The sequence below is a fragment of the Piliocolobus tephrosceles genome, chromosome 18 (assembly GCF_002776525.5).
Source record: "Piliocolobus tephrosceles isolate RC106 chromosome 18, ASM277652v3, whole genome shotgun sequence".
NCBI lineage: Eukaryota > Metazoa > Chordata > Mammalia > Primates > Cercopithecidae > Piliocolobus > Piliocolobus tephrosceles.
Window position 1 is genome coordinate 44154498 of NC_045451.1, and position 15869 is coordinate 44170366.

Consider the following 15869-nt stretch of genomic DNA (forward strand, 5'->3'; position numbering starts at 1 on the left):
TGGAATTAAATATAGAAATGTTTTCCATTAAGCATGGCTGAAATGCTAAGAATAACTGACAGATGCCCGTGTGTGTGTGTACACTTTGCAGCAGGTCTTGCAAACAAATTACAGGAATGCGGGAAGGATTCTTCTCTGAGATTATAATAGTTTTGACGCTTCACCATCAATGCTACACACACATCCTCACACACTTGTATACCTGTGGATATGATTAAGATAGAAGTGTAATATTTGTCTATCAAAAACTATTCTTGGAAAAGATATTGCAATATAAGTAATTTAAATTTTAATATGAAATGTAGTTTCCTGTCTGTCTCTGTGGTATTTATACTTCAACCCTTATTTCTAAATGCATAGTATTTTACAATTCACACACACACACACACACACACACACACACACATACATTTTCTCAACTGATCATTACATCTGTCTCTTGAAGTACTACTATCCCGTTATAGAATAGAGGAATGTGAGACTGATAAATGTAAAAGTGACAGTAAGAACACACAGCTAGTATGTGGGGTGAGAGAAAAACCTCAAATACCACCAAATGACACATTTTCAAATTCTAAAACACCACCACTATTTTCCCTATCATCTAATCATTATGCATCATTTCTCTTCCCATTAGTAAGTTAATAAGGACAGCTGAACTTTGAAAGTATACATTGGCCAAAGCCATCTCATGGTCCTCTTGCAAGTTTAACAATGACCCTAGATGCTAGATTTTTCAGATATCATGATTCTAATATTCCTAGGAGACTGAGATCCATACTAATTGACTTATCAAATCACCAGTACTTGGTATTACTATTATTCAGCATTTCAGTACTATATTTAGATATTTGTGGTTCTTTACCCATCAGCAGTCTTTTGCTTTCAAATGACAAAAATGTATATTGTAACCAAGAAGTGGATTTGTGCCTTATGTAACAAAACCAAGGGAAGGTCTTCTATTTCTTGCCTCTGCTTACCCTAGCTTGCCAGTATCATTCTCTGTCACAAATTCCTCCAAGTGGAACATGGGAACTAGTACCTCTTATATTTCACAAACTATCATTCTCTGTCACAAACTCCTCCAAGTAGAACATGGGCACTAGTACCTCTTATATTTCACTAGTACCCCCTGTACACCCAAACATCCCCCGACACACACACACAAAAGGGACTTTTTTTCTATGGTTACTGGGAACAACAAAGGATGTACTTTGCTCTACCCTAGCTCAAATAACCACAGCTGGAACCAGAGCGATTGGATATCTTACCTGAAAAAGAGGAGAAGGAGGGCTAGAACACTGTCCTCTACACCTCGTCAGGTACTTCAGTTTCCCTTCCATTTCAGAAAAGGCAACTGAAGACCAAAGCCACTCAGTGATTTACTCAATGTCACACTGTAAGTAGCAGAAACATGACTGAGTTCCAGTTCTCCTGAGTCTCACCACAATATCTCTTTCTTTCTTTTCTTTTCTTTTGAGACAGAGTCTTGCTCTTCGCCCACCAGGCTGGAGTACAGTGGCATGATCTCGGCTCACTGAAGCCTCTGCCTCCTGGGTTCCAGCAATTCTCCTGCCTCAGCCTACTGGGCAGCTGGGATTACAGGCGCATGCCACCACACCCAGCTAATTTTTGTATTTTTAGTAGAGATGGGGTGTCACCATGTTGGCCAGGCTGGTCTCGAACTGCTGGTCTCGAACTCCTGACCTCAGGTGATCAGCCCGCCTCGGCCTCCAAAAGTGCTGGGATTACAGGTGTGAGTCACTACACCTGGCCCACAATATTTCTTAATGCTGTTACCTTACCAGAAGTTTTAGATAGGCCCTGTATTCAGAGTTTGGTGCATCCCATTCTTTCCAAAATAACATCCAATTCTTTGGGAAGCATGGATGACTGTTCCAAGCACCATCGTCAGTGATTGATTAGGAGATTCCTTTTGAATTGGGAAGATGGAAATTGACTATCGTGGTCAAATGGTATCCTGGTCTCCCTACCCTCTACCACAATAGCATTTGTTCCCACAAGTGCTCTTTACTTGCAAATGTTGGACAATGTAGCACTCTCCAGCAGACAGACAGATTAACTCCCAGTGGCAGCTATAATTTTCTTAATGATAAAACCCTTTGGGGGCTAATTTATACATCATCTGGGTTTGGCACTGGAATCCTTTCTAAACATTTCAAAGGGTGTGCTCACACTAACACAACACCTGAAGCAATGCTTTGCAAATATCTGGTATTCAGTAAGAGGATCTTTATATTGAAATAAATGCAAGTCACAGCTGTGTGCATTGAGAAAACAAGCAGAAAATATTTATCAAGCACTGTCTGAATATTCAGACTAATTTTGTGAAAACTGAAGAAACATTATAACCCTTCCAGGTAGTTAGAAAAAAATGACTGACTTATGAAGAATAATGCTAAGCTGAGTTCTGGAGTGCTTGGCACACATGATGTGCACTGTAGGGACTGGCGAAGGGAGAGTCTGAATTAGAGATTAGATAGTGAAGGATCTGAAGTGGACCTTTAATGAACTATTCAATAGACGGAGAAAGGGGAGCAGGGAATAAAGGATATTTCAAAGGGGCACATTACCCGCAATTGTGCTGAGGCATGGTGGCTCTTAATTACTTTGACCTGCTGCTGCCAACTTTATTGAGCATCTCTCATATGCAAGCATTCTGAAGAATAAAAGGATGAGGAAGATTTCTATCTTCAAGAATCTCTCTCCCTGAATGCAGAGCTAATAAGAGAAATAAATACACAAAGCTGAAAAAAACAAGATAGGAATAGGGGTTTCACTGGCTGAGGTTTGGGATCACTGGGAAAGTCTTAATAAAACAGGTACTTGGGGCTCACCTAAAAGCTTCTAATTCAGTGAGACTGGTGCTAACCTAGAGTCTGGTTAGGAGGCTGGCCATTTGAATATTCAGCTATGAATAGTATAGGAAGGCAACCTATGCTGGAAAGGAATGGAGGAAGGAATCAGGCTTTATGTTTGATAGATATCCCAAAAAGTCAATGTCCTTAGTTCAAACAGAGATAGAGATAGTAATGATGTAGTTGTCATGCAGTTAAGAGATGGGGCTGATTTCAAAGGTGGAGGACAATGAGAGATGTATTCAGATACATTGAAGTCTGAAGAAACCAAATTTTGGGGATAATTATCACACAACTCACACTCCTCAATATCTTTGTAGACAGAGTATTAGATAAGAAGAGGGAATTATTTAGTATTTAGCCCAAGAGAAAGAGAATAAGCCAGAGAGAGAGAGAGAACTCTTGCTAAAGTTGGATGGAGGCTCTGAAATAAGTTTAGTACAAGCAGGAATCAATAAAGGCAATCATGTACAATCCACACTTATGTGTATTTAAGTCATGTGATTCAAGAGCTTAAAATAGAGTTGAATTAGACCAGATGGCAGCTTTCAGAGCAACAGCATAGGTGCAAGAATGCTTTACTTAGAGATTTCACTGAGGTGTTACTGGCAGACAGAGCATTTTACAGCAAGTGGGGCAGGATTCAGAGTAAATCACAGCTGAAGGCAGAAGTGGGTGTAACATAAGCAAGGCTTTATGGAGAGGTATAAGTGCTTCTACTTATATATATGCAGCCTCGAAGAGACAAAAAAATCACTTGAAGATTTTTCTGTCAGGCTGAGCTCCTCTTTTCCCATTCACAGGCAATTTACTTCAAGCTGAATCTTGAAAAGAACATCTTGACATCTAGCAAGGGGGTTAACCTTTTAGGAAGCTTTTCAATATTTATACCTCAGCACACTTGATAAGTTTTCCCCCTTCAGAATAAGTTCTGCCTATATACTAGGGGCCTTTACAACACTATCCTAACTCACACCTGCATGTAGCTCTATGTATTTACTTCTGCGCTCCCTCCCTGCTGTTAGGGAAACTTCACCTTGCTTTGCCACCATTCCAAGGGTGGGAGATCTAAGCTAAAAGACTTTGATTGGAATTTCATCAAATAGATAGATCAGTTTGGGAAACATTGACATCTTATCAATGTTGAGTCCTCTAAGCCAAGAAAAGAGTAGAACTGCATGTATTTGGGTCCTTTTAAATTTCTCTCTGTAACGTTTTGCAGTTTTCAGTGTACAAGATCTGCAAACTTTCTGTCAAATTCATCAAGTCCTTTTATATTTGATGCTTTTGTAAAGAATATGTTTTATGTCAATTGTTGATTGTGCATGTCTAGTATGTTGAAATTCAATGGATTTTGTAGGTTGATCTTCAATGGTGCAAATTTCCTAAACTCATGTCTTACTAGTCTTTTGTAGATTCCATAGAATTTTCTAAATAGGAGATACTATCATCTTCAAATAAAGAAGAATTTCTTATTTTTCAATTTGGATACCTTTCATTTCTTCTTCTAACCGGTGGCACTAAAATCTATATTAAATAAAAGTGATGGAAGTGGACATCCTTGCCTTCCTTCTGATCTTAGGTGGAAAGCAATCAGTCTTTCGCCATTAAATATAAAGTTTGTTGTTCGTTTTTCATATTTACCTGCCATCATGTTGGGGAAGTACTTTCAAACTCAAAATATCTAGAGGTTCTATTTCTTTACAATAAGGAATAGATATTGAATTTGTTAAGTTCTACTTATGCATTTATCTAAATCAACCTGTTTTTGTTTTTAACCTGCTAATGTGGTGAAATACATTAATTTTCAAATGTTAAACCCACCATGAATGTCTGGCATAGATGCCATTTTATCATAGTGTATTGTGCTTTTTAGTTGTTGGATTAAATTTACTAAAAATACGTAGAAAATTTTTGTAACTATGTGCATGAGCATTTTTGCAATTATGTATATAGTTTTCTTTTCTTGTAATGGCATTGCTGATTTTAGTATCAGTGTAATATGGTATTAAAAAACTTCTTGGCATTTATTTTCTCCTCTTCAAATTTTGGAAGAATGTATGTAGAATTTGCACTATTACTTAGGAGTTTGGAACAATTAATAATGAAGCCATCTGGGCCTGGAGTTTTCTACATGGGCAACATGGGCTAAGAATATTACCTATTTATTTTTTAGCAAAATTTGGTACTTTGTGTTTTATAAGAACTTTGCCCATTTATTCTAAATTGTAGAATATACTGGCATAAAATTGTTAATAATATTTCCTCTTTCATTTCTGACTTTAATAATTTGTATCTTTTTTTCATAATCAGTGTGACTAAAAGTATATCATTATATAAATTTTTTTTCTAAGACTCAGCTTTCGGTTATATTTTCTACATTTTCTGTTTTTCATTTCATTGATTTCAGCTGTGATCTTTCTTTCTTTATTATTCTTTTCTTTTCTATTTCAATTTTTTTCAGCTAGAAGCTGAGATCATTAATTTGACACTTTTCTAGTAAAGGCATTTGGCAATTTACATCTTCCCCTAAATACTGCTTTAGCTGTATTTAATAATTTTGATATGCTTTCCTTCAGTTAAAAATATTTTATAATTGTTAAAGTGCTGTATATTGTACAGATATTTGTACATTTTTCAGATGTATTTTATCAATTTTGAATTTAATTCCACTTTGGTCAGAAAATACTCTGTGTAATTTATGCCTTTTAAATTTACTAAATCTTTAAGTTTATTAAAACGTCTTTTGTGCCCAGAATATTGCCTATTTTAATAAGTATTCTGTGTGTACTTAAAATGGATATATATTATATTGCTGTTGGATAGAGTGTTCTATAGATAACAATTATGTCCAAGTGGTTGATAATGTTATTCAAATATTCTGTAATAGTACTAATTTTCTCTGTTATTTATTCAGTTATTGAGAGATAAGCTTTATGTTTTCATGAGGCATTTAGATCATTTATATTTAATATAATTGTGATATAGTTAGATTAAAATCTAAAATCTTGTTATTGGTTTTATATTTGTCTCATCTTTTTTTGTCCAATATTTCCTCTTGTGCATCATTTTGAATTACATGAGTATTATTTATGATTCCATTTTATCTCCTTTGTTTCTTGGGGTGTTTGTATGGTTGCTTTTGGGTCTGTATATTATGATTATAACTCATTAAAGTTTACTTTCAAAGGATATTATACCACCTCATATAGTGTCAAAATCTTTGAGAGTATATTTCCATTTCTCCCTTCTAAGCATTTATTGAAATGCTCTTAAACATCCTGTATTTTTACATAAGTTATAAATTCACAATGTATTGTTCTTATTTTTGCTTTAAACAGTCAATTATTTTTTCAGGAGTTTTAAAGAATAAGAAAAACAGTAATTGTATTTACACTCACAGTTACTATTTCCAGTGCCCTTCCATACTTCCTTCTGGTATCATTTTCCTACTTAGCCTGCTGAACTTGATTTTGCAATTCATGTAGTATATGTTTGCTGGTTTAGAACTTTTACAGCTGTTGCGTGTTTCAAAACAGTATTTCACAATCCTTTTTAAAAGATACTTTTGTTGTAGTAGAATTCTAACTAGATTTTCATTGTTTTTATTTGTTTTTTATAGTTCTTCAATGATGCTTGGCCTTCTTCTGGCTTGCATTGTTTTGGGCAAGAAGTCTGCTATCATCTTCATGTTTGTTTCTCTGCACATAATTTTTCTGTCTTGTCTGGATATTTTTAAATATTTACCTTTATCTTTGGTTCTAAGCCATTTGACCACAATATGCCTTTCTCTAGTTTTCTTCATTTTTCTTGTACTTGGAGTTCATTGATCTTATGCAATCTATTGGTGTATAGTTTTTATATGTCTGGAAATTTTCCAGTCATTATTTATTCAAATATTTTTTCAGTTACTATTTGTCTTTCCTCTGTCAGGAGATTTTAATTATAATATGCCACTCACAGTTGTTATACAGTTCACTGATGCTTTTGATTCTTTTTTATATTTACTTTCTCTATTTAATTTTGGAAAGTTTCTATTGCCACATTTTTAACTTCATTAAGTTTTTCTTCTGCAATGTGTAATCTGCTATTAATCCCATCCATTGTATTTTGAGTTTCAGACGTTACTCTTTTCCTCTGCAGAAATTTGATTTGGGTCATTTTTAGATGATTTTTATATCTGCTTGTATGATTAATTGTTCCTCTTTGTTCTACCTTCTCGAACATACAGAATACATTTATAAAAGTCTAAATTAACTTTCTACAAATTAAATCATCTCTGTCACCTCTGGGTCTGTTTGTATGGATTGTTGTTTTTCTTCTTTATGCATAATATTTTCCAGCTTAATCCATGCCTGGTAATATTTTTTTTTCAGATGTGAATTTTATAATACTTTGTGTGTATTATAAAATTTTTTAGTAATACAGAGGTTTTTAAAAATTTCTATAAACATTCTTAAAATTTTCTCTGTGATGCAGTTAAGTTACCCAAGAACAGTTTGATCATTTCAGTTCTTGCTTTTAAGCTTTATTAGGCAAGAGTAGAGCAGCATTATCTCTAGAACTAATTTTGCCCCACTACTGAGGCAAAATTTTTTGAAACCTCTACCTCACACCCTGTGAATAATGAGGTTTTACTCTATGGCTAGAAGGAACAAGAACTATCATCAGTTTGATATCAGCTCCAGGAACTGCTATCTCTAATACTTCCATAGTAGTAGTTCTTTCTCTGGCTTTGGATAATTCCTTCATATGCATGTACTGACCCCAACTCAGTTGAAGATTCAAGAGGGACCTTCAGCAGATGTGGAAATCTGTGTACAGCTCTCACATTTCTGGTACTATGCCTTATACACGCTTGTCCTTCCTGGACTCCCAGCTGTATCAACTCTACTCAGAGTTCAGCAGACTCTACCTTCATTCCTATGCTTTTTTTATGTCCTTGAAGCTTTCTGTAGACAGTGAGCTGAATTATCATAAAGTTCATCATGTTTATTTCCCAACACACAGGAATCCTGTTCTTTGTTGCCTGGTTCCAAATGGCTTGAAGTCTGAGATCTTTTTCTGGAATGTTGGCGTTCACAGCTATATATTTCCTTCTCAGAACTTTTTCTACGGTATTCTATGAGTTTCGGTATCTGTATTTTTATTGTCATTTGTCCCAAGGTATTTTATAATTTCCCTTTAAATTTCTTCTTTGACTCAGTGATGGTTGTAGACTGTGTTCTTTAATTTCCACATATTGATGAATTTTCCAGTTTTCCCTGTGTTATTGGTTTCTAGTTTTATTTCATTGTGATAAGAAAAACACTCGGTATGATTTCAATCTTTTAAAAATGTATTAAGACTTGTTCTGTGGAATAACATGTCGTCTGTTCTAAAGAATGTTTCATGTGTAGTCAAAAATATATATTCTGGTGTTCTTAGGCAGAGTGTTTTACATGTCTGTTAGATCTAATACAAAACAAAAACAAAACTAACTAAGTATATCATATTCAACTAGCTGAAAACCAAAGGTAATGAGAAAATCTTAAAGGCAGCCACAAAAGAAGACATATTATCCACAGAAGGACAAAGTGAGTAATACAAAATACTTATCAGGAACCATGCAAACAAGAAAACAATGAAATAATATCTTTAAACTTGAATGATATAAAACTTGAACGAAATAAAAACTTTCTTAGACAAACACTGGGGCAATCTAGAACCAGAAGACTTAATGCATAAGGAATAGTAAAGAAAATACATCAGGCTGAAGGAATCTGATGTAGGTAAGAAACTTGGATCTATAAACAAAAAAACAAAAAGCACTGAAACTTGAATATGTGAAGGTAAAATAAAATACTTTATTCTCTTGTGTTTAATTCCTTAGAAACATATATGACCTTTTCAATCAGAAATAGTAACAATGTATTATTTGTTTAGAACATATGTAAGAGTAAGATACAAAACCCTAACAAGGGGGATGAGAGAATGAAACTGGAAATACAGAGTTATAATACCTTTACGTTAAATATGGAGTGGTATAATTTTTAAAAGTCAACTTATAGAGCAATTGCTATAATACTTTTTAAAATGAATTTATACACGCAAAAATTAAAAAATACTACACTTTGTAGAATTCACTTTAAGTATTGTTTGAATGGAAAATTATAGTATAAAATACTTACATTAGAAAAGATGAAAATTGTAATAATAGTAGCCTAAGCTTCTACATAAAAACAAAAGAAATAAGAAATTAAATTTGAAATAAGCAGAAGGAAAGATCTAATTGGGCTTAAATACAACAAAATTAATTTTAAAAACTCACAAATTAATAACAAGATCATAAAGAGATAAATATAATAAATAAAACCAAAAGCTGTTTTTTTGAAAAGATGAATAAAATTTATAAACTTCTAGACAAACTGATCAACCAAAAAAGAGAGGATACAAAATGGCCAACATCAGGAAGGAAAAAGGGGACATTAATACTAATCCTACAGACATTTATAAAAATAAAATACTTTGTTATATAAAAATATGTGTAGGATCTATATGCAGATAAACACAAAATACTGATAAAAAATTAAATATATAAAGAAATTGAGAAACGTACATTGATGTAATTTATGGATTGGAATACTCACTATGGTTATCAGTTCTCTCCTATTCAATGTATCAATTAAATATAATTTTCATCAAAATCTCATGCTTTTTGCAGATATGAAAAATCAGATTCTAAAATAAAGGGAGGGATGTTGTGATTTTTAAATGTAGATAGGTTCACAAAATATTACCCTGTTTAATAAATTCAAGCAAATAGGTAGGAGCCAAAATGAAGCAGCCTATAGGCTTTTTGAAGCAAAAAAAGGGGGGGCAAACATATATACAGGCAAAGGAACTTGAACAACCAAAACAGTTTTGAAAAGAGGAACAAAGTTGGATGCCTCACACAACCTGATTTCACAGATTACTATAAAGCTTCACAAATCCATTTCATAGACACATACATTAATGAAACAGAATGCAGAGTACGAAAATAGACCCCCACCTCCCCCCACCTTCCACACACACACACACACAGAGTAAATTGATTTTGACAAATATCCACAAGCAATTAGATGGAGAAAGGATAGTCTTTTTAATAAATGGTACTAAAAAAAATGGGCTACTAATATGTCAAAAAACCCAGCCCAAATTATGTCACAAAAGATAAATGAAACGAAATCTATACCATTAAATACAATGATATATAAATTCTTTTATATATCATTCTATATATATTATTTTACATATATATTTAAGTATATAATATAAAACATTGAGGCTTTAGTTTTTTTAAAAAAAATTGTTCATTTTTAAGTTTATTGAAATAAAGCTATTCATGTTCTCTTATTTATTGTTTAATATTCACAATACTTTTCATTTCAACTGGTTAAAAGATTATTTATTTGAGCATATGTTCTTTATTGTTCAGTTCAAGAATATATATATTCTTTTATATATAATTCTATATAGAACCCTCCAAAGACACATTCTTTAAAATGTCCAGTGATTCTGGATAGAGAACTCTGAAAACAGTGATAATTAAACTGAGATTTAGCTTTTCAAGAGAAACAATAGAAGTCAGTAGACTTTGGGATAAATTATTCTGTTTACTGAAGAAAATGTAACTGTCAACCTAGAACTGGAAAGAAACGAAGACATTTTTACATGAACAAAATTTAAGAAAATTTGTTACACCAATAGAGGGAAATGAGAAAGGATATGCTTTTGGCTGAAAAGAAATAATTACAGATAAAATGTCAGAAGTCAAAAAGGAGTAATCAGCAAAAGATAAAATGCAGAGGTAAATATATGAATGATATAAATAAGTTTGGGCAAGGTCAAAAAATAATAATGCCTCCGGGCGCAGTGGCTCAAGCCTGTAATCCCAGCACTTTGGGAGGCAGAGACGGGCAGATCACGAGGTCAAGAGATCGAGACTATCCTGGCTTACACGGTGAAACCGTCTCTACTAACAATACCAAAAAAAACTAGCCGGGCGAGGTGGCGGGAGCCTGTAGTCCCAGCTACTCCGGAGGCAGAGGCAGGAGAATGGCGTAAACCCCGGAGGCGGAGCTTGCAGTGCGCTGAGATCTGGCCACTGCACTCCAGCCTGGGCGACAGAGTGAGACTCCATCTCAAAAAAAAAAAAAATAATAATAATAATAATGCCATACATCACTAAAATTAGATATATTTAACTATAATATTTAGACCACATGTGGGTAGAGAATGAACTGATTACAGATAACACGTTCTAAAGTCCTTATATTTTTTGGGAAGAAATTACAGTATTTGTTAGTATTAAGACTCTGACAAGCCAAAGAACTTTATTAAATTTTCCACCTGAAACATATAAAGATTATAACTATAGCATATAACTTCCAAATTTTTCGAGTTAAATAATCAATATTTAAAAGAAAACACTAACAGTGAGAAGAAATAATATAGAAATTGAGATAGTCAAAATATATTTACATAAACAAATTAGTATTTAAAATAAGTGTAAATAGGGGCGGAGCAAGATGGCCGAATAGGAACACCTCCAGTCTCCATCTCCCAGCACCACAGGCACAGAAGACCAGTGATTTCTGCATTTTCAACTGAGGTACTGGGGTCATCTCACTCGGGAGTGCCAGACAATCGGTGCTGGTCAGCTGCTGCAGCCTGACCAGCGAGAGCTGAAGCAGGGGGAGGCATCACCTCACCTGGGAAGCGCGAGGGGGAAGGGAGTCCCTTTTCCTAGCCAGGGGAACTGAGACACACAACACCTGGAAAATCGGGTAACTCCCACGCCAATACTGCGCGGTAAGCACACAGGCACACCAGGAGAATATACCCCACACCTGGCCGGGAGGGTCCCACACCCACGGAGCCTCCCTCCTTGCTAACACAGCAGTCTGCGGCAATCTAACCCCAAGGCAGCAGCGAGGCTGGGGAAGGGGCGCCCGCCATCGCGGAGGCTTAAGTAGGTAAACAAAGCCACTGGGAAGCTCGAACTGGGTGGAGCTCACAGCAGCTCAAGGAAACCTGCCTGTCTCTGTAGACTCTGCCTCTGGGGACAGGGCACAACTGAAAAATAACAGGGGAAGCAGCAGAGTGCAGACGCGAACGACTCTGTCTGACAGCTTTGAAGAGAGCAGTGGATCTCCCAACACGGAGGCTGAGATCTGAGAAGGGGCAGGCTGCCTGCTCAAGTGGGTCCCTGACCCCTGAGTAGCCTAACTGGGAGACATCGCCCACTAGGGGCACTCTGACAGCCACACCTCACAGGGTGGAGTACACCCCTGAGAGGAAGCTTCCAAAGCAAGAATCAGACAGGTGCACTCTCTGTTCAGCAATATTCTATCTTCTGCAACCTCTGCTGCTGATACCCAGGCAAACAGGGTCTGGAGTGGACCTCAAGCAATCTCCAACAGACCTATAGCTGACGGTCCTGTCAGAAGGAAAACTATCAAACAGGAAGGACACCTATACCAAAACCCCATCAGTGCGTCACCATCATCAAAGACCAGAGACAGATAAAACCACAAAGATGGGGAAAAAGCAGGGCAGAAAAGCGGGAAATTCAAAAACTAAGAGCGCATCTCCTCCTGCAAAGGAGCACAGCCCATCGCCAGCAACGGATCAAAGTTGGTCAGAGAATGACTTTGACGAGATGAGAGAAGAAGGCTTCAGTCCATCAAACTTCTCAGAGCTAAAGGAGGAATTACGTACCCAGCACAAAGAAACTAAAAGTCTTGAAAAAAGAGTGGAAGAATTGACAGCTAGACTAATTAATGCAGAGAAGGTCATAAACGAAATGACAGAGATGAAAACCATGACACAAGAAATACGTGACAAATGCACAAGCTTCAGCAACCGACTCGATCAACTGGAAGAAAGAGTACCAGCGATTGAGGATCAAATGAATGAAATGAAGCGAGAAGAGAAACCATAAGAAAAAAGAAGAAAGAGAAATGAACAAAGCCTGCAAGAAGTATGGGATTATGTAAAAAGACCAAATCTACGTCTGATTGGGGTGCCTGAAAGTGAGGGGGAAAATGGAACCAAATTGGAAAACACTCTTCAGGATATCATCCAGGAGAACTTCCCCAACCTAGCAGGGCAGGCCAACATTCAAATTCAGGAAATACAGAGAACACCACAAAGATACTCCTCCAGAAGAGCAACTCCAAGACACATAATTGCCAGATTCACCAAAGTTGAAATGAAGGAAAAAATCTTAAGGGCAGCCAGAGAGAAAGGTCGGGTTACCCACAAAGGGACACCCATCAGACTGACAGCAGATCTCTCGGTAGAAACTCTACAAGCCAGAAGAGAGTGGGGGCCAATATTCAAAATTCTTAAAGAAAAGAATTTTAAACCCAGAATTTCATATCCAGCCAAACTAAGTTTCATAAGTGAAGGAGAAATAAAATTCTTTACAGATAAGCAAATGTTTAGAGATTTTGTCACCACCAGGCCTGCCTTACAAGAGACCCTGAAGGAAGCCCTAAACATTGAAAGGAACAATCGGTACCAGCCAGTGCAAAAACATGCCAAAATGTAAAGACCATTGAGGCTAGGAAGAAACTGCATTAACTAATGAGCAAAATAACCAGTTAATATCATAATGGCAGGATCAAGTTCACACATAACAATATTAACCTTAAATGTAAATGGACTAAATGCTCCAATTAAAAGACACAGACTGGCAAACTGGATAAAGAGTCAAGACCCATCAGTCTGCTGTCTTCAGGAGACCCATCTCACATGCAGAGACATACATAGGCTCAAAATAAAGGGATGGAGGAAGAACTACCAAGCAAATGGAGAACAAAAAAAAGCAGGGGTTGCAATCCTAGTCTCTGATAAAACAGACTTTAAACCATCAAAGATCAAAAGAGACAAAGAAGGCCATTACATAATGGTAAGGGGATCAATTCAACAGGAAGAGCTAACTATCCTAAATATATATGCACCCAATACAGGAGCACCCAGATTCATAAAGCAAGGCCTTAGAGACTTACAAAGAGACTTAGACTCCCATACAATAATAATGGGAGACTTCAACACTCCACTGTCAACATTAGACAGATCAACGAGACAGAAAGTTAACAAGGATATCCAGGAATTGAACTCATCTCTGCACCAAGCGGACCTAATAGACATCTATAGAACTCTCCACCCCAAGTCAACAGAATATACATTCTTCTCAGCACCACATCACACTTATTCCAAAATTGACCACATAATTGGAAGTAAAGCACTCCTTAGCAAATGTAAAAGAACAGAAATTATAACAAACTGTCTCTCAGACCACAGTGCAATCAAACTAGAACTCAGGACTAAGAAACTCAATCAAAACCGCTCAACTACATGGAAACTGAACAACCTGCTCCTGAATGACTACTGGGTACATAACGAAATGAAAGCAGAAATAAAGAGGTTCTTTGAATCCAATGAGAACAAAGATACAACATACCAGAATCGCTGGGACACATTTAAAGCAGTGTGTAGAGGGAAATTTATAGCACTAAGTGCCCACAAGAGAAAGCAGGAAAGATCTAAAATTGACACTCTAACATCACAATTAAAAGAACTAGAGAGGCAAGAGCAAACACATTCAAAAGCTAGCAGAAGGCAAGAAATAACTAAGATCAGAGCAGAACTGAAGGAGATAGAGACACAAAAAACCCTCCAAAAAATCAATGAATCCAGGAGTTGGTTTTTTGAAAAGATCAACAAAATTGACAGACCGCTAGCAAGATTAATAAAGAAGAAAAGAGAGAGGAATCAAATAGACGCAATAAAAAATGATAAAGGGGATATCACCACCGACCCCACAGAAATACAAACTACCATCAGAGAATACTATAAACACCTCTACGCAAATCAACTAGAAAATCTAGAAGAAATGGATAATTTCCTGGACACTTACACTCTTCCAAGACTAAACCAGGAAGAAGTTGAATCCCTGAATAGACCAATAGCAGCCTCTGAAATTGAGGCAACAATTAATAGCCTACCCACCAAAAAAAGCCCAGGACCAGATGGATTCACAGCTGAATTCTACCAGAGGTACAAGGAGGAGCTGGTACCATTCCTTCTGAAACTATTCCAATCAGTTGAAAAACAGGGAATCCTCCCTAACTCATTTTATGAGGCCAACATCATCCTGATACCAAAGCCTGGCAGAGACACAACAAAAAAAGAGAATTTTAGACCAATCTCCCTGATGAACATCGATGCAAAAATCCTCAATAAAATACTGGCAAACCGGATTCAGCAGCACATCAAAAAGCTTATCCACCATGATCAAGTGGGCTTCATCCCTGGGATGCAAGGCTGGTTCAACATTCGCAAATCAATAAACGTAATCCAGCGTATCAACAGAACCAAAGACAAGAACCACATGATTATCTCAATAGATGCAGAAAAGGCTTTTGACAAAATTCAACAGCCCTTCATGCTAAAAACGCTCAACAAATTCGGTATTGATGGAACGTACCTCAAAATAATAAGAGCTATTTATGACAAACCCACAGCTAATATCATACTGAATGGGCAAAAACTGGAAAAATTCCCTTTGAAAACTGGCACAAGACAGGGATGCCCTCTCTCACCACTCCTATTCAACATAGTGTTGGAAGTTCTGGCTAGGGCAATCAGGCAAGAGAAAGAAATCAAGGGTATTCAGTTAGGAAAAGAAGAAGTCAAATTGTCCCTGTTTGCAGATGACATGATTGTATACTTAGAAAACCACATTGTCTCAGCCCAAAACCTTCTTAAGCTGATAAGCAACTTCAGCAAAGTCTCAGGATACAAAATTAATGTGCAAAAATCACAAGCATTCTTATACACCAGTAACAGACAAGCAGAGAGCCAAATCAGGAATGAACTTCCATTCACAATTGCTTCAAAGAGAATCAAATACCTAGGAATCCAACTTACAAGGGATGTAAAGGACCTCTTCAAGGA